Here is a 22280-nt window from a genome sequence, read left to right as displayed (position 1 = left end):
ACTCGATGTGTCCCTTCACGTCGATGTTTCTCTCTCTCTCTCTTCCTCTCTCTCCCTCCCACTCTATCTGAACAAAAAATGGAAAAATGTCCTCGGGTGAGGATAAAAAAAAAACACAAAAAAAACCAAAATGACTGTTTTGAGATTTCCCTGTCCTTGAACTCCCACTGTGAAAATGTAGACTGTCAAGAAGAAACTCCCTCACTCCCCTAGCACATGGCAGTAAATATTTTACTGTCCGTACCTATTCTCACTCCTTCCTCCGGTCTAAGAGGAAGTCAGCGTTCTGTGCTCCGGGTTAGTCCCTCGCACCTGCCCCGCAGTCCTGGCGGGGCCTGTTCCCGTTCCCGTTCCCGTTCCCGGTCCTGCACTTCCCGGCCTTCCCTGTCCAGTGCTCCTCCCACAGGCCAAAATCCCTCGATGCTGAAATGAAAGAAGCCCTGGCTGGTTTGGCTCCGCGGTTGGAGAGTCTGCCTGCGGACCAATGAGTCTTGGGTTCAGTTCTGGTCAAGGTCACGTACCTTGGTTGTGGTTCGTCCAGGCCCTGGTCGGAGTGGTGCCGGAGGCAACCAGATGATGTGTCTCTCTCACGTGGATGTTTTTCTCTCTCTCTTCCTCCCTCTCACTCCCTCCCACTCTATCTGAAGATAAGTAGAAAAATATCCTCAGGTGAGGATTAAAAAATAAAATAAATGGAAAGAAAACACCACCCTGTAACTCTCTCAAATTACCACCTTCTTCTTTCGTCATAGCTAGCGCCTCACAGGAAAGGTCAGTGACTCTCCGCTGACTCTTCAGGGTGCTGTGGTCTGGCTTCAGCTCACCAGTCCTTTAACTGGTGCCAGCAAACATTCAACAGCCTCTGGCTGCCACATACCATTTGCCAGCATAGCCTCTGCAGCGTCTGACACTGTAGATCACGCCTGCTTGACACCCTGTTCCTGTGGGTTTGTGATATGACTGTAAAGGTAAGGATCCTAGCAGGACACATTTGGCCAACAACAGGGATGACTAGAGAGAGCTGAGTGAAGGAACCAATTGGAAAGACATGGGCAGGATTAAGGGACACTAGCAAGGGAAGGTGAAGGACCTAAGGGCTAACAACAGGGAAAGACTTTCCCGCCCTTAGGCCCGAAGAGACAAAAGAAATTGCGGCTAAGGGTGCACAGCAGGAACTGTGGTCTCTGGTAGAGGAACTAGCCTTGGAAGATCCACAGCCCATCAGGAGGAAGCCCAGAGAATAGTCACGGAGCCTCCCACCCCCCAGTCTTGTTCTCGTGTCCCCCCGTGGCAGAGCCCTAGAAACCAGAGGGGAGGTCCACAGAGGTCAGCGTTCCAGGCCTCAGAGCTGGGTGGAGAAGGTCGACTCAGAGGGGGCACATAGAGACCATCCGGCACATATTTTCTTCTGCTTGTTCTGCCTCTCTGGTCATCCTTCCCTGGGCTCCTTTTCTACCTCTTTATTCTACATTCACTTCTTAAATACCCGTGTTTCCCAGTGCTTGGTCCTGGAACCTCTTGCCTTTTTACTCAGTTCACTTGCCCTGTGTGAGCCATCAAATTGTCAAGGCTTCCGCCACTACTCAAAGCTGGTATTTTCCATTTCCGTAGCTCCAGCTTTGAAATATTTCTGGCACTTTACACTCACATCCAGCTAGCTGTTGGATGTCTCCATAGGCACTTCAAGTTCAGTGTGTCCAGAATGAAACTCGTTAGCTCCCTCAACCCTCTCCACCCACCAAATCTGTTGCTCCATCCAGAAACCCGGGAGTCATTCTCCTGACTCCCCTCTCCTCGCTTCCCACATCTAAGTGGGCATTAAGCACAGCTGATTCTAGCCCAGTCTATCCCCCCTCTCTTTCTACACTGTCACAGCCACAGTACTCACCTTGACAGTCCCACCAGATCTATGACAACAGCACTCCAACTGGCTCTCTACCTCCGCCCTACAGGCCTGTATGATTCCCACACGACAGCAGGGGTTGGTTTCTGAAATGCAAATGTGACCCTGTGGCTCGCTGGTTAGAGTCCATTCACAGGGACTGGCTTTTCTGTTTCCCTGAAGCTCCATATAATCCCATCCCCAGGCCTTTGTTCATGCTGCATCTGCCTGGAATGGCTCTCCCAGCCCACCAACGACCTTCCCCAAACAAGCCCACCTTCAGTTCGGTAGCTCCAACTCACTCCTCAGGTTAATGAGCTCTTCCTCGGGCGCCTTCTTGGATCCAGACTTAGATTTCCCTGTTACAACCTCTCACGACACAAGCGCTGTCCTTCACAGAGGAGAGCTTACACAAGTAAAATTAAATAATGATGTGTGTGGATTTTTATTTAATGGCTGTCAGCCCCCTTTTTATATTATAAGCACCATAAGGACAAGAAAGAGTCTTGGCCATGGCCGGGTAGCTCAGTTGGTTAGAGTGTCATCCCAACACGCCAAGGTTGTGGGTTTGATCCCCAGTCAGGGCACATACAAGAATCAGCCAATGGCCCAAGCCAGTTTGGCTCAGCAGTTAGAGCATCGGCCCGTGCACCAAAGAGTCACAGGTGTGATTCTGGTCAAGGGCACGTACTTTGGTTGCGGTTCAGTTCCCAGCCCTGGCTGGGATCATGTGGAAGGCAACCAATTGATGTGTCTCTCTCTTATGATGTTTCTCTCTCTCTCTCCCCCTCCCACTCTGTCTGAAGATAAATGGAAAAATATCCTTGGGTGAGGATTAAAAAAAAAGAATCAACCAATGAATGCATAAATAAGTGGAACAACAAATCGATCTCTCTTTCTCTCTCTCTCTCCCCACTCTCAAATCGATCAACAATTTTTTTTCAGGTGTCTTGTCTCCCCAAAGCCTTCACCACATATCTCATCGTTTTTGTCCATGGACTGTCTTCCACGGAGCCCTTGTCTGCAAAGCCCCGTGCATGCCGTCAACTGAGCAGGCCTCCTGTGCAGGGCGCTGCCCAGCTGGCCTCCGTCCAGGCTCCGTGGGATTTATTGATTCCAGATCCATGTTTACATTCGTTTCACAGATTATGGAAAAAGTATGCAATTAGAGAGAGTGAGATCACCATGGAGATCACTACTGTAATTTGGGCATTTGTCAGAGAAGGAGGGGGGACACAGAAATCAAAGGACCACCCGGAGAGACATTATAAGGGTAGGATCCACAGTGTTGACTGACCCGGCGCCTGTCACATGGTGAGTGGCGAGTAAGTATTTGTCAGATACATGAATGAAGCGAGGGAGGGAGGGCGAGAAGGAGGGCAGAGAATTCTGTTACCATGGGGTGCAGCGGGTTACTTCAATCTAGCTCATCCGCCCTCCACCAGCACCTCTTTCTAGGCCATTGACTTGCTCAGGAAACAGGGTAAATGGTTCTGCAGAGGGACCTACATTCTGGATTTGGCAGCTTGCTTCCTCCTAGTTCAGTTTATTCCATGTAGTATTTGGAATTCTTGCTGTTCCTGTGTCCAGGAGTCCTGTCTTCCTGCTACTTGCCTGTGCATAGCCCACCCACACTTCAGGACCAGGCGCAAAGCTACTCGTCTTTGCCAAGCCTCGCCTGTGGGTCCAGATCCGCCTTCCGCACCCCTTCTCTGCTCCCCAGAGGCAGGCCTTGTACTTCCAGTGGCTTTCACTCCATTCTGCTCGGAGCTACGTTATTTCTGACAGAGCTGTGTCGTGGTAGAGGTCCCGGATAGTTTCCTTCAGGAGCCTGCTCCTTCCCTAAAACACCAAGACTTTGGACTTGCTTTCTTTAGTGATTAGACTGTCCTCAGATATATTGAGACAAAAAGCTGGCTGATGAAACCTGGTTGCTAAATAGTAGCTTAAATTTAGGCCCCAATATTATGTTTGAAATGTAAGTGTGGGGCTAACTTTTTGCCTTATATTTTTAATAGGATGGGGGGGGGGGTGTATCAGGGCAGCCCAGGCCCTGAAAACTGGCCTTTCTTTCTTTCTTTCTTTCTTTCTTTTTAATCCTCATCCAAGGATATTTTTCCATTTATCCTCAGATACAGCGAGAGGGAGTGAGGGGAGGGAAAGGGAGAGAAAAACGTTGATGTGAGAGAGACACATCGATTGGTTGTCTCCCACACAACCCTGACCAGGGCCGGGGACCAAACTGCAACCAAGGTATGTGCCCTTGACTGGAATCGAACCAGAGACTCTGGTCCACAGGCTGATGTTCTAACCGCTAAGCCAAACCGGCCAGGGCAAAGCTGGTTTTTCTTGATATGGGTCAGGACTGCACCACTGACCCCATACACAAGGAGGGCCCTCCGACTTTCTCCACAGGGTAGCCCAAGGCAGCAGGGTGAGCACTGGGTACCACCAGGAGACTGCTGGCTGTCAGAACAACTCCGTCTTCCTGCTCTTCTGTGACACGCTCTGTGCTCCACCCAGAAGAGCTGGAGATGACATGGAAGCTTATTGTGGTTTTACCCACAGCTTGTGGGGCACCATTAAGATCCATACCTTAACAGGAAAAAAATAATAAAACTGCTTCCAACTTTATCCCCAGAACTAGAAAGTCAGCTGTTAGACTAATACAATCTGGGTCCTAGACTGCAAGCTCACTGAGAGCCAAGATCATGTTTTAGACATACCTCCTACCCCTGCTTTCCAATATCAAATATTGAACAGTTGATATCAGGAGGGACCCACAGATGGGTTCCTGCAACCGTTGCCTAGACTCGACTGTAGAAATTAGAAATGCTTTTCAAATAAAATGTAAAGTTCCAAAATGAACAAAACTGAAAAATAATCCCTCAGTGGCAGTCACATAAAATCAAGTCTTTCTCTATATACTTAATGCCCTTAATAACTAGTATAAATATTGCAGTTATTTCTGATATCTCATTGACTTAAAAGCTCATTTCCATTCAAATGCAATGCTGTGACACTTAAATAGCAGCTACCTAGACTTAGGTAACTCCCAGAGTTACATACACTTTCTTGCACTATTTTTAGATTCACCAATTAATGTTTTTGCCATATTTGCTTTTACGCATTTGTGTATACATTTGTATATACATTTGTGTATGTATGTATATATACAGGGGCAGGCAAAAGTAGGTTTACAGCTGTGAGTACGTGAAAGTTTATTCTTGTATTAGTATTCATTAATTATTGTATTATTTTCTTTCTTTTTTTTTTTTTTTCCCCACATCTTTATTGTTGGATGTAAAATGTATTACAGATGTTCCACATTTTTCCCCCATTGACCCCCTCCTCCCCACTCCCGCCCCCCCTCCCACCTTTTCCCAAACTATTGTCCGTGTCCATTAGTTATGCATATAAGTTCTTTGGTTTATTTCCTCCCACCCCCCCAACCCCTTTCCCTTTGAGGTTTGTCAGTCTAGCAATGAATTTGTGCTTCTTAATCCCTTCACCTTTTTCATCCATTCCCCCAACCCCTTTCCCAACTGGCAACCAACAAAATGTTCTCTGTATCTATGAGAATGTTCCTGTTCTACCTGTTCATTTTGTTTGTAGATTCCATTGTTGATAGATATGTATTCATTGCCATTTTGTTTGTTCATACATTTTATCTTTTTCTTTAAAAAGACCCTTCATCATTTCATATAATAACGGTTTGGTAGTGATGAACTCCTTTAACTTTTTCTTGTCTGGGAAAGTTTTTATATGGCCATCGATTCTAAATGACAGCTTTGCAGGATAGAGTAATTTTGGTTGTAGGTTCTTGGTTTTCATCACTCTGAATATTTCTTGCCACTCCCTTCTGGCCTGCAAAGTTTCTTTTGAGAAATCAGCTGACAGCCTAATGGGAACTCCCTTGTAGGTAACTAGCTGCCTTTCTCTTGCTGCTTTTAGGATTCTCTCTTTGTCTTGAAACTTTTGCATTTTGATGATGATGTGTCTTGGTGTGGGCCTCTTGGGGTTCATCTTGTTTGGGACTCTCTGTGCTTCCTGGACTTGTATGTCTGTTTCCTTCACCAAGTAAGGAAAGTTTTCTGCCATTATTGTTTCAAACAGGTTTTCGATTTCTTGTTCTCTCTCTTCTCCTTCCGGCACCCCCAAGATGCGAATGTTGGCACACTTGAAGTTGTCCCAGAGGCTCCTTACACTATCCTCATTTTTTGGATTCTTTTTTCTTTTTGCTGTTCTGGTTGGGCGTTTTTTGCTTCCTTATATTCCAAATCGATGGTTTGCTCCTTGGATTTACGTACTCTATTATTGAAGCTATGTAAATTATTCTTTATTTCAGTTAAAGCCTCCTTCGTTTCTAACTGTGCAGCGATCGTTTCTGACTGGTACTTTTTTATGCTCTTGAGGCCCTCACTGAGTTCATTGAGCATCCTTATAAGCAGTATTTTGAACTCAGCATCTGTTAGGTTGCTTATCTCCATTTCGCTTAGTTCTTTTCTTGGGGTTTTGTTCTGTTCTTTCATTTGGGACCTGTTTCTTTGTCTCCTCATTTTGGCTGCCTCCCTGTGTTTGTTTCTGTGTATTACTTAATGAGAGGTATGGGGCTCGCTGAGACCCGATGCTGCTCGTTTGAAAGAATTTAGGAAAAACCTGAAGCAGGATCCAAGACAGGCCAATCCTATGGTTAAGCAGGCAGCAACAGCTTGGATGGGCTTGAAAGTTGTGTGGGGCGGGGCGGGGCGGGGCCTCAGGGAGTCAGCAGGGCGGGGCTACCCAGTGTGAGCCAGGTTGCTGGAGTCCCAGATATGGTGACTGTCTGCCGCCCCAGGGAAGGGCTCACCAAAGGAACAAAGGCCTCTGACAGCACGTTTGTCCCCGAGGAAGCCCCCTCTCCAGCGCTCGCTCCAGTGCCAAACAGCTCAGTTCTTCCCTGTGTGTCTCTGGCGCCCCTCGAGCTGCCTCCCCTCCGAGCTTAGAGGGAGAGAGTCCGATAAGTCCGTGCGCGGGCCCTTTAGGGAGCTGCCTGGGGCTCCAGCCAGGTCAGCTTCCCTGAGCCTCAGTTTCTGCTGGTTTTTCCAGCCAGAAGTTATGGGGACTTCTCTTCCTGGCACTGGAAACCTGAGCAGGGCACCTGGTGTGGGTCGGGGACCCCTCAGTCCTCAGGAAGGACCTTCCCAGCCGCGGGAGCCTCCTGATTTTTATCCGCCACACGTGGGTGTGGGACCAGCCCCGTTGCCGCCACCCCTCGCGCCGCCGCCCCTCCTACCAGTCTGGATGTGGCTGCTTTTTTTTTTTTAATTCCGTAGTTGTAGGACTTCCATTCAGCTTGATTTCAGGCGGTTTTGGATGATGGTTGTTCTGTAGTTTTGTTGTAACTTGGATGTGGTTGTGGGAGAACGCGATACTGCGTTTTCCTACGCCGCCATCTTGACCGGAAGTCAATTATTGTATTATTTTCCATACAAACTGTAAACATACTTTTGTTCACCCCTGTATGCATATACAGAGTATATATGTATGTAGCATATATAACATTTTATTTGCTATGTAATAATTTTATATGTATAAAATCAGGTAACTATACAAGGTGGCCATAAAATCCAGAAACATAGGTGAATATACATAATATTGTCACAAGTATTTTCAGCCTGAAGAAAGGTAAAACAGACCTGTTTCAGACTCTAGGCACCTTGAGGATATCTACAGGCATGTTTGTGTTTTGCCTCAGCATCAGTGTATCGATTCTTATCACATTCCCCGAATCCGGCCACACAGCCTTCAGCAAGAAGACTGCACTTCTGATGCCGGGTGGTGAGACGTAATCCTGATCACTATGCAGGGAATAATACATCCGATTCCCCTGCTGTATTTCATTTTATTTTTCCAACCTGTCATTCTGTTCTTCCTCATAGATGACGCGGGTAACTGGAGTGACTTCGGGGAGCGTTGTTGCAATCAGGAGCAAGCTCCAGAACAATGAGATCAGGGCTGGAGGACCCACCGTTCACCCCCACCTGGTTCTGTAAATGAGGAAACTGAAGCATAGATTAGTAACTTGATGTGCCCAGGTCACGCAGCTCCTTCTGGTTCCAGACCAGAATTCACACTGCACAGCCCCCAGCAGTGAGGAAGATCCTTTTCCTTTGGGCCACCACTCCTGCTCTCGGCCTCCCGCTGGCTGGCTGGCTGGCTGGCGGGACAGGGAGGCTCTGCCACCCAGGAGATTTAGGAAACATTCTTTCCAGGATGTCCCAGCATTTCCCAGCATTTCCCAGCCACTCCTTCCCAAGAAAACTGGCTGCCCACCAGCTAACGCTGCGCCCTGGTGTTCACTGCGCCGGATGGGGTGGTGTCCGGTGGCTGGACGGAGCACGTGCTTCCCACCGTCCTGGCCTGAACTTCACCTCCCTGCCACCTGAGAGGGGCTCCAGGAGCCCGCTTCGAGGGTCAGCGTTTCCACGTCCGCTCTCCGTGGCTGCCTCCGGCCCGGGCGCTGGGGGAGGGGCGCCCTGCGCTTCTGCCCCCCCTGATCCCCGCGATGCCTGTCCCCTGAGGTCGCCTGCGCGCACTTGGTGCCAGGCAGCTGGGACATCTATAGCCACCAGAGCGCTACAGCTCAAACGGACCCCGATTCCTCCTCCCACTCGCCCTATTTATTTGTTCGTTCGTTCGTTCGTTAGTTAGTTATTTTCATTTCAGCAGCTGGGGTGTCCTTGGTTCTGGACTTGCTCTGCCATGGTCGGCCCAGCCGGCAGCGGCCCCAGTTCGCTCTAAGACCAGCCTCCGCGCCTCCTCCCAGCACCACGTGGCGGCTGCAGCTGCGGCCTCGCTCCCCCTGGCGGGGAAAGCCCGCCTGGGCTCACAGGACCTTGGAGGGAAGAGAAGTGCTCCACTCCTCGTCTCCCCATTTACGGGGGGTGTGGGGGGGGTCAGCCGCAGTGCTGGCTGCCATGGGAGTTCAGTGAGGGCTGCCAGATTTAGCGAATGAAAACACAGGCGGCCCAGTTGAGCTTGCCTTGCAGGTAAACAACAAATACTTTCTTAACATTTAAGTAGGCCCCATGCAATATGGGGGATTTATTTATACTGAAATATTTGTTGTTTATCTGAAATTCAGATTCAGCTGGGTGGCCTGTATTTTCCCTGGCAACCCTATTTTAGTGTTCAAATACTAAAATGACTGGAAACTCTTCCCGCAAGGGCCTGCAGCTGGAGCGAGGGTGAGGAAGGGGATACTGCTGAGCTCCGTTTGCTGCAGCAAACAAGTGATTAGATGTCTGGTATGTTCTGCTCTAGGCATTAAGCACATGCCATCCGTGCCTACAAAAGTGCCTCCCTCAAAGCTTGGGCAATGATTTACAAAGCAGTAAACATGGAAATTCACTCACACCCAAATCCAAGGGGAAGAACATCCAGAACATCAAGTCCTGCCTGCAGTTGCCAAGGAAAAAAAAAACACAAAATAAACCGTGACAAAACCGAATACTTCCAAAAGTGTTTTTGCACAGAAGCGGCCTTACATGTAGGGAAAACAGATTATATAAAAGCTTGCTGCTGTAAGAAGGAGAGGCTCCCGAGAGAGCCTTCTGTTCTGTAAGTTCTGCCTCTAGTGATCACACACCACACACACACACACACACACACACACACACTCTACCCAGGGCCGGACCTTGTGGCTTCAACAAGCATCAGCATTTACTTTGGCTGACTCAGCAGCCTGCAATGGATTCCTTTCAGTTAACTAGATGGCATATTTAAAAATACTGTAAGTACTACTTTGACCAGCTAAATTCTATACACATATGTACAGACATTCTTGTATTTACAGCTCAATTGAATTGAATGCCTAATGAGCAACATGCGGTGTCAGCCTCAGAGTGAGGTTGGGGTGTGGGGTGTGAGGGGGTGTGGGGGTGGGGCTGGGCCACATGGTCCTGCCCTCAGTGCACTTACAATCCTGAGAAAGACTCACAGAGACAAGCTTTAGACACCAGAAGTATTCACAATTGTCCAGAGAAATCAACTCCATGGTTGGGATGGGAGGGGTGTAGGCGAGGTGGTCGGAATGAGGCGCTAGGGAGGTGGGAAATCTGCATGCTGACTTCTGTCCATCCTGTAAAGTAACTTATGGATGGATGCAGAGGGAATGTTGATATATTATTTAGACCACATATCTAAATAATAGATGTTAAATTGAATCCGAAAGTACGAAAATGTAATGGGCTACAGCCATATGTGGTCAGTAGAGGAAAAATCAATTTACAAATGCAGGAGCAAAATTCTATTTACATGTAAGGATGAAGGCCCAACCATGTCAGACAGTCTAAATCTGGGAACGTGTGTAAATTGTGTCTCTGAGTACCTAACACTATGAACTGCAGTGTGTAGGCGAAATTCCACACACTGGAGGAAATGCTAACAATGCTAAATGCTAGTGAATATGATTACCATGAAACAAAACATGACTTGTCGTTTTCTTTAAAAAATGTGTGCCCTGACCCAGAATTGAATGTACAGATGACCCTTGTGTTAGTCTCCATGGAAACACAGTTGGGACATGCACAGTTTCCACCCGGTGGCCAGATCATGCCACTGTCCTGTAGAAAACCTTCCAAATCGGCTCCATCCTTGGCCCACAGCACGCGGGTGTCCCCTACGCCGCCCACCTCCTCACCAGCCTCCCCCTTGCTGTTCTCCTGATCTCACCACACCAGCCACACTGGTTCTCTCAGCGCCCAGAACACACTGAGTCGGTCCCAGCACAGAGCCTTCATGTTTGCTGTCTCCTCTGCGTGGACTGTGTTGTCCGTAGTTCATAGCATGGCTTTTCCCTTCCTTTCTCCCCCCCACAAATGAGACCATATTTAATAAGAGTTTTAAAGACGAGTAGCTGTGATCGGGCATAGTTTTGTATTCACAGATACTTACTAGATTACTACAGCCAGTTTGGGTTATTGTAGTTTAAAAATAAAATAGAAAACCAAAGAAACTTTTTTAAAGCATATTTATCATTGCTACAATGTATATTGTCATTTTGTGAAACACCTGATAAACATCAATATTTTGATTAAATATATTCATTACGGTAGAGCATATTTAATTGCTGCACTCATAGAGGTTAATTCTTAGAAGTATTTAGATATTCTTTTTAGTTTTCTTTTTAAAAATTTTTTTCAAGTGGAGATGAATTTTGTATTTAATCAGGACTTAATTCAAAAGAAATGTTCACAGTGTGGTCCCACCACAGAGCTGTCTTCATGTTTGCTGTTTCCTCCACACAGTTCACACTGTGGTTTCTCATTGTCATAGAGATCTCAGCTCACATCTGCCCCCCACGGACAGGCCTGCTCCCCTCGTCCTGTCTGAAGTGGTACTCACCCCAGCCAAGGTGTTCTTTATCAGCTTTGGTGTTGTCTTCATACCTTCTTCAATTAGCTACAAAGTTGTTGTTTATTTAAGTGGTTCCTTGTGTTTTGTCTTTCTTTCCAATAAGGGCTAAAATCTCATTTGTCTTGGTCACTTGAGCATCCCCTGGGCCAGGGACAGTGCCTGGCAAGAGTAGGTGCTCAATAAACATCTGTTGCTTAAACACATACATTTCAGCTCCAGATAAACCAGAAACAGCCCATTTCAACATACTCATATTAGAAAGGACACATGTATCAGTGATGGGGAAGAAGTCCCAGACGGTTCACTTTTCAGAAATTACCAAAAAAAAAATGCATTTAATCTCTCCTAATAATGACTGCATGTGATTTCTTGGGAAGTGTTCCCATCTTCTAAAAAATTTTTAAAAATTGGAGAAGAATATTTACTATTCCTGACTTGCAGTCTACATTTTTCTTTAAAATTTTCCCGAAAACTTAAAACATTCCTACAACATTTCTGTAGATAGGGCTACCAGTCTAAAGTTGGCTCCTTGCATCTTTCATCTTTGGGAGATGGCTGCTTTGACCCAATTTTTTTATACTTTGGTGAAAGGAAACCCACCTGTAAGTGTATATTAAAAGGGGTTGGGTAAGGATTCCCAGCCTTGTGTAGATAGTGGTATCTACCCTCGCCTTTGGCCTCAAGGCTGATGCACCATCCTCAGCCCTTTTTAGTGGTTTGAACCATGTCCTGGACTTTTCACCCGCCTTGGGACACCACCTTGATTTCCATAGTCCCCACGTGCCGAACGCGCCCTGGTGCACTGTGGTCTTCAGTGCAGTCCTCCTGTGGTCTCAGTGAGTGTGGAGTTTTAACACTTCTCAAGGGTAAGAAGCGCCTCAGTCTACAAACTGGGACAGTGGGTCCAGTCAGACCCCCAGGGCCTCCCTGCACCTACGTGTGTGATCCTTATCTGTCCTGTTACCTTGAAAAGCTTTTTCAAAGGAGTATGTAAAGCCCTGGCATAAATCAGTTAATCTTAAAAACTCAGACGTAAGGACAGCTAAGAGTGGCCTGGGCCTCCACTATGTTGGCACTCACAAGTCACAGAGCAGATTCTCGGGAGCCAGGAGCCAATAAACAGTTGCCTTTTCTGGAAACAGCCAGCCCCTGGCTTTGTTCACAGCGGGCTCCACACAGCCCTCCACCCCCAAATCCTTCCCCACGCCTCTGCAGGTGCTCACGGGACACACTGGGGAAGGGTGCCCAGGCTGGCATGGCCCAGGGACACGGAGTCTGCACTCCCTCTCTTCCAGCCAGCCTGCTCTTTCTCTGCTCCCTACAGACACAGCCCTGAGCAGTGCCAGGAAAGGGCGGGGCCCTCCCTGCGGGCACACCCAGCAGGACCTTGCAGGGACCCACATCACCTCTCCCAGCCAGGTCAAGCACCAGGCTCTGAGGGCCCAGCCCAGAGAGTTCTTCCCCGGAACAGGGAAGGTCCCTTCTCCGCCCACAGGCTTGCTGTTGAGGACAGGAGGCCATGAAATAGCGGAAGTGAAAAGTTGGAACCGGCCCCTCCTGGTCTTGAGGGAGTGTAGGAGGTGATGAGAGGAATCAGGGAGAGAGGCGCGTACTTGGGTTCCATGTGCCCAGAATGCCGAGAGCATCATTTAGGACTCTGGGGGTTGGGTGGGGGTCACCAGAGGTGCCCTGCCCCTCCACTGCCCTGAGGCCACCAGAGCCAAGCAGGCTCAGTGGTGCAGCACAGTTAGGTGATGGGGAGCTGGAAGTCAGCTTTCCAGAGCTGCTGTCTGTACCACTGTGGGGTGGCTCAGACCCAGGCAATCCTGCGATGACCTGGAAGGGGGGACCGGCCCTATTTGTCTGCCTGCAGATTCCTTTGGCCACGTGCTCCTGGGCCATCACGGGGCTGCTGCCAGCCACGCTGGACCCCTCCATCCTCTGCCACAAGCTAATAGCACATCACTGCCTGTAAGCCTTAGTTTCTTCATCCATGTAATGGGGATAAGAACAGCATCTATCCCACAAGCTTCCATAACTACTCCGTGCCTGTTTCCTCATGTGCAAAATGAAGATAATATCACCTATCCCTTTTCCCCAGCTTTACTGAGATATAACTGACATAAAGAAATGTGTAAGTTTAAGGTGTACAACATAACAATTTGACTTACATATATTGTGAAGTGATTACCACAGTAAGTTTAGTTAACATCCATGTCCAGTGTAATATTTCCCGTTTCAAATGATTGCTGTGAGAATTAAAAGACTTAACATACATAAAGCACTTACAACAGTGTCTACACTAACAAGTACCATACACATGTTTATTGTGATTGCTGTTCTGTGTCCAAGTTCAATTCGCTTCATCAAACTTCCTGAAGCAGCATCACACTGAGGAAATGAAAATATTTAAGCATCACGGAATTTTAGCCTTTTACAGCTGGAGCGGATTTTTAAAAAATATGTTTTATTAGCTACATGTAAAAAAACGAAACTAGACCATCAACTTACACCACAAGAATAAACTCAAAATGGATAAAAGACTTAAATGTGACTCATGAATCCATAAAAATCCTAGAAGAAAATGTAAGCAACAAAATTTCAGACATCATACACAGCAGAATTTTCACTGATACATCACCTAAGGCGACAGAAACAAAGAAGAAAATGAACACATGGGACTACATCAAACTAAAAAGCTTCTGCACAGCAAATGATACAATCATCAAACTGGAAAGGCAACCCACTGTATGGGAGAGCGTCATTGCCAATGATATATCAGATAAGGGGTTAATTGCCAATATATAGAGAGTGCTCATACAACTCAAAAAAAGGAAGACAAAGAACCCAATTAAAAAATGGGCAGAGGAACTAAACAGACACCTCTCCAAACAGGACATACAAGTGGACAAGAGACATATGAAGAAATGCTCAACATCACTAATCATCAGAGAGATGCAAATTAAAACAACAATGAGGTATCACCACACACCTGTCAGAATGGCCGCCATCAACAAATCATCAAACAACAAGTGTTGGTAAAGGTGTGGAGAAAAGGGGACTCTAGTACACTGCTGGTGGGAATGCAGACTGGTGCAGCCCCTATGGAAAACAATATGGTGCTACCTCAAAAAATTAAAAATTGAACTTCCATTTGATCCAGTGATCCCACTTCTAGGAATATACCCTAAGAAGCCTGAAACATCAATCAGAAAGAATATATGTACCCCCATGTTCTTAGCAGCACTATTTACAATAGCTAAGATCTGGAAACAGCCCAAATGTCCATCAGTAGACAAATGGATAAAAAAAAGCAGTGGTACATATACACAATGGAGTACTATGCAGCTGTAAGAAAGAAAGATCTTTTATCCTTTGAGACGACATGGAGGGACCTAGAAAGTATCATCCTAAGCGAAACAAGCCAAACAGAGAAAGACAAGTATCATATAATCTCACTTATTTGTGGAATATAATGAACATAACAGTCTGAGGAATGGGGTAGTCCCAGAGACATGGAAGTGGGGTACAGACTGACAATCCCCTGAAGAGGGGGTGGTGGGGGAGAGATAAACCACAGAACTTATATGCATGTATGCATGAACAATGGACATGGACAACAAAGCTGGGGACAGGGCAGGGGGGGAATCAGTGGAGGGAAAAGGAGAAACATCTGTAACAAAAATAAATAAATTTAAAATAATATGTTTTTATTGATTTTTTTAGAGAAGAAAGGAGAGAGAGACAGAAACATCGAGGTGAGAAACATCCATCGGCTGCCTCCTGCACACCCCCAACCGGGGATGGAGCCTGAAACCTGGGCATGTGCCCAGACCAGGAATGGAACCGGGACCTCTCAGTCCATGGGACGACACCTGACCACTGAGCCACACCAGCCGGGCTGGAGTGGATTTTTAAAAATTAATCAAGTCCAACCCATCTGTGTTATAAATAACAGAACAGGCTCAGAGCAGCGAACCCATGATGGCCGGGCTGGGAGTAGAATCAGTCCAGAGTCTTTCCAACCTGCCTCATTGTGCTCAGTGCTTCTCACACCAAGCACCAAGTGCCAACAGCCATGAGCGAGCCAGAGCCTTTACTGCAGCCATCAAGCCTGGCTCCAAAAGGCAACACCAGCACAATCCCACTGTGGCGGCTTTGGAATGGCCCTGGAAACCCGACTCCAGTCCCGCGCCCTCCAGAGCTGCTCGAGTCCGCTCACGCTGGCCCGCGCAGCTACGGATGGACTCCTAGGGACTCAGCAGGAAGGTTCCTTCAGCTCCTCCCCAGTGAACTCAGTCTCTACCACCTTTTCATTCTCCCCAAGAAGTCTGTCGTCCACAAAGTTTATTTAACTGTCTGCTAAGATCAAAGCACTGTTTGCTTTCAGCAGCTGGATAATAACTGGTCATTGATTTTTGACCTCTGCTTTTCAGACTGCTGCGCTGAAAAAGCAAAAAGCATCCATTCTTTCCTCTCCTTTGCCACTGCCACTACCACTACCCAAGGCGGACCCTCTTTCCATCCTGGGTCATTTCACACCAAGGTGCTGTCATGCGTGGGTGAAGAGGATAGGTCTGTGCTGAGAGCTGGGTTGGAGCCTAGCTCTGCCATTACTGTGCAGGGAGGTGCTTTTGGGGGAAGTTGTGTAACTCCCCTAAGCAGAGCCGTGCTGGAGCTGGCTCGAGTCAGCACACAGGAGCGCATTTTGTGCATCTCTTCCCAATTTTGTGTTCAGTGACACTGTTGGTAGCATGAAATAGTCCATGGTGATGTTTTACACCATGGAAATTGGCCAACACTACAAATTGACATCTCCCTCCCTCCCCAAGCTGTCCATTCACCAGCACATCACTGCCTCTAAGCCTCAGTTTCTTCATCCATGTAATGGGGATGACAACAGTACCTACACCATAGGGTTGTTGTGAGAGTTAGTTCGACAATGCATGTAAATGCCCAGAAAGCCTCAGATGCAGAGTGCTCAGTGCTGTTGCTGTTACTATCTACTAGTCGAGTAGCTCCAAACTACTTCCATTCTAATTCATCACTTACTTATTCACTCAACCAATATTATATTCAGCCCTGCCATGGTCCAGGTAAATCTTCCTACATCATTTTCCCCAATCCCAACAATACTGCAGGCCTAGTCTGAATCATAGGTTCTGTGAATGGGGGAGAGGACAGGGAACTGAGTGGGAGGAGGGAAATATAGCACTCAGTTCCTGCTTCCCCATGTCAGTGACTGTATTTTATTCCTGGATCCTCCACTAATTCTTTATTGTCCTGGAAATGGGACGTTTCCTACATGACTCCATATGTGCATCAGCAAAACACGGGCAGATGAACCTGTGTGTGAGCACAAGCACAGGTGCACCACCAGCACCACCTAGTGTGGGGAGGGCTCTGAGGTTTCAATGGCGATGGCCGAACTGTTCCAATGGAACATACCTCCTGACACTTGATTCTTCAAGAATGCTCTCCAGGCGTTTTGCTGCCTTTTTTGCTTCCTGGTTGACTTTCAGCTTTTCTTATCTGACCACATCATCACCTCCCGAAAGACGAAGGGAAAGGAGGTTACACTGAGACTGTGCCCACAAAATGCCAAAAAGCTATTGAGCCTGAATGTGGACAAAGCTAACTTCTTCCAGGACTCGCCCACTATTCATTGGCTTGCTGGCTTCTGACAACCTGCTTTGTGATTAGCCACGAGCTCAAAAAAAGTAGTGGGAGGAAGATGAAACAATTAACTGTCCTGATTCTTAAAGTCTGCAAGGTTAATTATTTACGCCAGGGTTCTGCACACTCCCTTGAAAAATGGGAAGGGAGAGGTGTTTTTCCAGTAGCTCCTTCCAACTTCTGCTTTCTGCCCACACCCTTGCCACAGCCACCTGACTCTGCCCTGATTCTCCGGCTGGCCTGCAGCTACCACCCCTCTTCCCCGACCCTCTCCGAACCCACAAACCTGATCGAGGCCACTCTGTTTCCCCTGGCTAGCTCGTTGCAGACACCGGCAAGTCTCTCCACCTTAAAAATCAGTAGCATTTATATAACTAACAACAAACTATTTGAAAAAGAAATTAAGAAGACAATTTCATTTACAATAGCATCAAAAATGATAAAATACTTAGGAATAAATTGAGTCCGGGAGGTGAAATGTCGGCACGCACTGCAAACCACAACACGGTGGTGAAAGAAATGGAAGACGACACAGATAAATAGAAATACAGCCTGTGTTCACAGATTGGAGGGATGAACATTTTAAAATGTCCATACTGTCCACAGTGATCTACAGATCAGTGTGATCCCTGCCAAGAGCCCAATGTCATTTTTCACAGAAATAGAAAAACAACCCTAAAATTCACATAGAACCAAAAGACCCCAAATAGCCAAATCAACCTTGAGCAAAGAGAACAAAACTGGAGGCACTGCACTTTCTGATTTCAAAATATACGACTAAGCAATGACAAACCCAAGAGCGTGGCCCTGGCGTGAAAACAGACGCGGTTTCCAGCCGGCGCCTGGGCCCCTCCCGTGAGCCCCACGGCGCTGAGGATCAGTGCCCACCTGGTGGAGAGGCGCACGAGGGCTTCTTTCCTTCTATTTTCATCTTTGTTGTGATGAAAACATATAACAATTTTTTATCTCTCTTTTTTTTCAGTTACAGTTCACATTCAGTATTATTTTGTATGAGTTTCAGGTGTACAACCTAGTGGTTAGACAATCATATACTTGACAGAGTGGTCCCCTCGATATTTCAAGTGCCCTCCTGGCCCCACACAGAGTTATTACAGTGTGACTGACTGCATTCCCTATGCTGTAATTCACATCCCCACAACGACTCTGTAACTACCAATTTGGATTTCTTAAACCCTAAACCTTTTTCACCCAGCCCTCCAGACCCCCTCCCCTCTGGTAACCATCAGTCTGTTCTCTGTATCTATAAGACTTTTGTTTCTATTTTGTAAGTCTACAGTTGTTTCTATTTTGTTTGTTTATTTTGTTCTTATAAGTGAAACCATATGGTATTGTCTTCTCTGTCATATTTCACTTAGCATAATACTCTCTAGGTCCATCTACACTGTCACAAAAGTTAAGATTTAATTCTTTTTTATGGACAAGTAATATTCCCAAGTGCCATTAACAGATGAGTAGATAGCAAAACTCCCATCTTGGTCATTTTTTAGTGCACAGTTCAGCAGTGTTTAGTACATTCACATTGTTGTGCAACACATACCCAGAACTTTTCATCACGCAAAACTGAAATTCTACCAATTAAACAACCACTCCCTACGCCTCTCCCCAGTCCCGGGCAACCTCTGCTCCACTTTGTTCCTATGAGCTGGACTACTCAGTACCTCCTACAAGGCAACCAGACAGGTCTGCCTCTTTGTGACTGGCTTATTCTACTTAGCATGTAGCATGTGTCATGATTTCATTCCTTTTTATGATATGCTAGGTGAGGCAAAAGTAGGTTTACAGTTGTTTATATGGACAATAATACAATGATTAATAAATAATACAAGAATAAACTCTGTTTCCCGTACTCACAACCATAAACCTACTTTTGCCCCATCTTGTATATTATGTGATATATGCCACCTTTAGTTTATCCACTTATCTGTCAATAGACATTTAGTCTGCTTCCACCCTTTGGCTAGTGTAAATAATGCTGCTAGGAATATGCGTGTACAAATATCTCTTCAAGACCTTGCTGTCAATTCTTTTGGGTATATACCCAAAAACAGAATAGCTGGAGCATACAGTGACTCTATTTTTAGCCTTTTGAGGAGACACTACATTGTTTACCACAGCAGCTGCACCTTTTACATTCCCACCAACAGTGCACAAGGGTTCCGACATCTGCACATCCTCATCAACACTTGTTATTTTCTTCTTGTTTAATAGTAGCTCTTCTAGTGGGTGTGATCATGTAGGGTGTGAAAAGATAAATTAATTTCATTGTCCTTTATTCTAGGATTATGTCCTCTCATACTTTTTTAAAAGTTAAAATCTCCTTTCTTTCATCAAATGATGCTAATCATACTTTTTAAAAATATTCTTACATAGAAACATTGTAAGTTGACATCAGTGTGTCAGCCCCTGCAAGCAACAGAAAACGTCCAGACCATGCAATCCAAGCCTCGAAACCTACTGGGCAGCAAAGAGCAGTCAGTGCACTAACACCTGCTTGGAGCAAGAAGAGACTGTGTTTGAAAAACAAAAAGAAAGCAAATAAATTGATCCTATCACAGATGCAGTCGAGACAATAACGTTGTGCAGCTGAAAGCCAAGGCCATGAACTCAAATCTGAGAGGGACAGCAGCCGGGTATCTGAGGCTGCGGAACAGCACTGCCTCACCCACCCCAGTCCAGAGGCCAGGAGTTGAGAATGGATACAACAGAAATAATGATCTATTCAAGTAGACATATCTTACATTTCCTGTCACTTCATATTCTTCTTTAGACTTTTTCTCATTTAAATAATTTATGGAAAACTGAATTCTTTATATAAAGCAGCTAATAACTACCTTGGAATTTGTTTCAGATCACGGGAACTCAGGGAAAACTGCACAGAACAGATGCATTCAGAAATGCTATGCTTGCCCTGGTCGGTTCGCTCAGTGGTTAGAGCGTCAGCCCACGGACCAGAGAGACCCGGGTTCGGTTCCTGCTAAGGGCACGTACCTTGGTTGCCATTCGTCCCCAGCCCTGGGTTGGGGTTGTGTGGGTGGCAACCAGTTGATTTGCCTCTCTCACATCGATGTTTCTCTCTCTCCCTCCCTTTCTATCTGAAGATAAATGCAAAAATGTCCTCGGGTGAGGATAAAAAAAAAAAAAGAAATGCCATTCTGCACAGAGCCACCTCGTAGCAAAGGTGTAGGAAAAATCAGCTGATGCACACCGTTCAGCTTCTCAAGATTTCAGATGTTATCCTATATTAGACCTAAAACCTTTCAAGGATCTGGACCTTGTTCATAATTCTTAGCACTGGAGAGAGAGAAAGAGAAAGGGAGGGAGGAAGGGAGAGAGAGAGATCTCTGATTTTATACGGCAGAATTTACAGGGAATTATATTGATCAGCACATCCAACCCAGGTAATATAAATGAAATGGAGCCTTATATTAGTGGCTGGCTTTTTAACTAATAAGAATGTGAAGAGATGAATTGGTGTGTCCTTTTAAATGCCATGACCTTGAAGGCCATAAATGTGTTTTAACGATTTTGAACACATTCTTTTGAATGATCCCCCAGGCAGTAAATTGCCTTGCATTCAGAATGGACCTGATTTCCAGAAATAACTAAAAGCGATTCAGAGCCGTGTCCGGTGCGGGTGATTGGAATCACGCAGGGCAGTGCTAGTTCATCACAGGAAGAGCTGTGGCTACAACAACGGAGCCGATCGGAAACCTTTCTGAAGGCAGTTCCGAAGGCGGATTCTGGAATTATGTGGAGCAATCGCAGCATTATTGGTAAATGTCCCACTTGAGCACTCTGAAGGAAAACCTACAAGTTTAAATACTGCTATGAGTATTTTGGGGAAAACAAAACAAAAACAAAAACAGTGCTTTCTAAGGACACCTCCTCCTCTTGGAACGCCTAACACAAGCTGGTCACCCACAGGCCAAGTCTTGGACCACATTTTTGTTTTTTCTGTCTTGCAGAGTCTTTTTGAATACTCTGAATATTTAAATTGGGAGACTTACATTTTTCAAAAATCTCAGTTCCTGACCAATTGTGATCAGCAGAAAGGGGCTGTCACCGTCGGGCATGCTCCGTTGCCAGACTGCCTGAGTCGGAACGCCAGCTCAGCCACTTTCTTGTTTGACCTTCAAGTTACTGACCTCAGTGCCTTAGCACTCGGAGTAACTCAAGTCATTTCCCTCATCTGCAAAGTAGGGATAAAGCAGTACCTCTGGCACAGGCTTACTGTGAGTCCGAAATGAGATCATCTATGCGTCTCAATTAATGTCAGCGATCATCTGGGAGCACTGCACCCTCTTTTCTGCAGAGCTGAGCAGAGGCTGCTCTGACCAGGGCAAACATCCTCCAATGTGCCGCAGTTCCTACCTGAGCCACTCCACCCACTGCAGGACCTGCCCGACTCCTGTGCGCATTCGTAGTCTGCAACCCCAGCCTTAGAATTATAGATCTGGCCAAACAGCCGCATTTCACGGGAAAGGAGTTACCTCCCAGTCACAAAGGCAGCCAACAGTAGTGCTGTCTGCTCATCCCAGGCCATCTCTGGTGCTCCTTGGACCGTCCCTCTAGTCTTGGCCCGCAGCAGAGGCCCTCCCCTCGTACTCCAGTGAATTACAGCAGGGCCACAAATCACTCACAAGGCACACAGACGTGCAGAGCAAACGGAATTTCTTCCCTTCATCTATAACGGATATTCTTCCCAGGATAGCAGGAATAACTTAGACTTGCCAATGAAAAATATGTATATCTCTTCCGATCGAAACTCTCTTCTTTCTTTTTAAAGTTTTAGTCTGTTGACAAGGTACTGACCTCTCTGTCTGGCTCACGCAGCCTCGCTGGGACCACTTCCGGTCTCTGAGTGTTGTCTCATCCTCATTCTTTCCCTCGGGCAGGTGTCTGGGTGTATGAGGGCTACACTATCTTTGAGGCTTTGGGGAGAAAGGGTCCTCAAGCTGGGCTTTGCAGGAGGTGGTCCTGGACTGCACATGGGCTGCTCATTGTCACTGTCTGTCATTTGTTTTGGTTTAGTCAAGGTCTGGTGACCTGCCAACCTGGCCCACCCACCTGGGCCCTCACAAGCACAGGGGTCTGATTCCCCTTCACGCCCACTTCTAAAGCTGTGCACGAGGGTCGCCCTGCCCTGACAGTCGCCCGGCCTCATCTCTACGATCCTCTTTGACAAGGTCCCGGGCAACCTTCAGCTAACCTCACACGTGCAGCCTGAGCCTGGGCCCTGGAAAAACCTCTGCTGTAGTAAAAGCCAGAGTATGACTGGTAGAGGGACAGATGGGGAGCAATT

Source organism: Molossus molossus, unplaced genomic scaffold (genome assembly GCF_014108415.1).
Source record: "Molossus molossus isolate mMolMol1 unplaced genomic scaffold, mMolMol1.p scaffold_m16_p_1, whole genome shotgun sequence".
Classification (NCBI taxonomy): domain Eukaryota; kingdom Metazoa; phylum Chordata; class Mammalia; order Chiroptera; family Molossidae; genus Molossus; species Molossus molossus.
The sequence above is the reverse complement of the archived record's forward strand: the minus strand, read 5'-3'. Positions refer to the sequence as shown.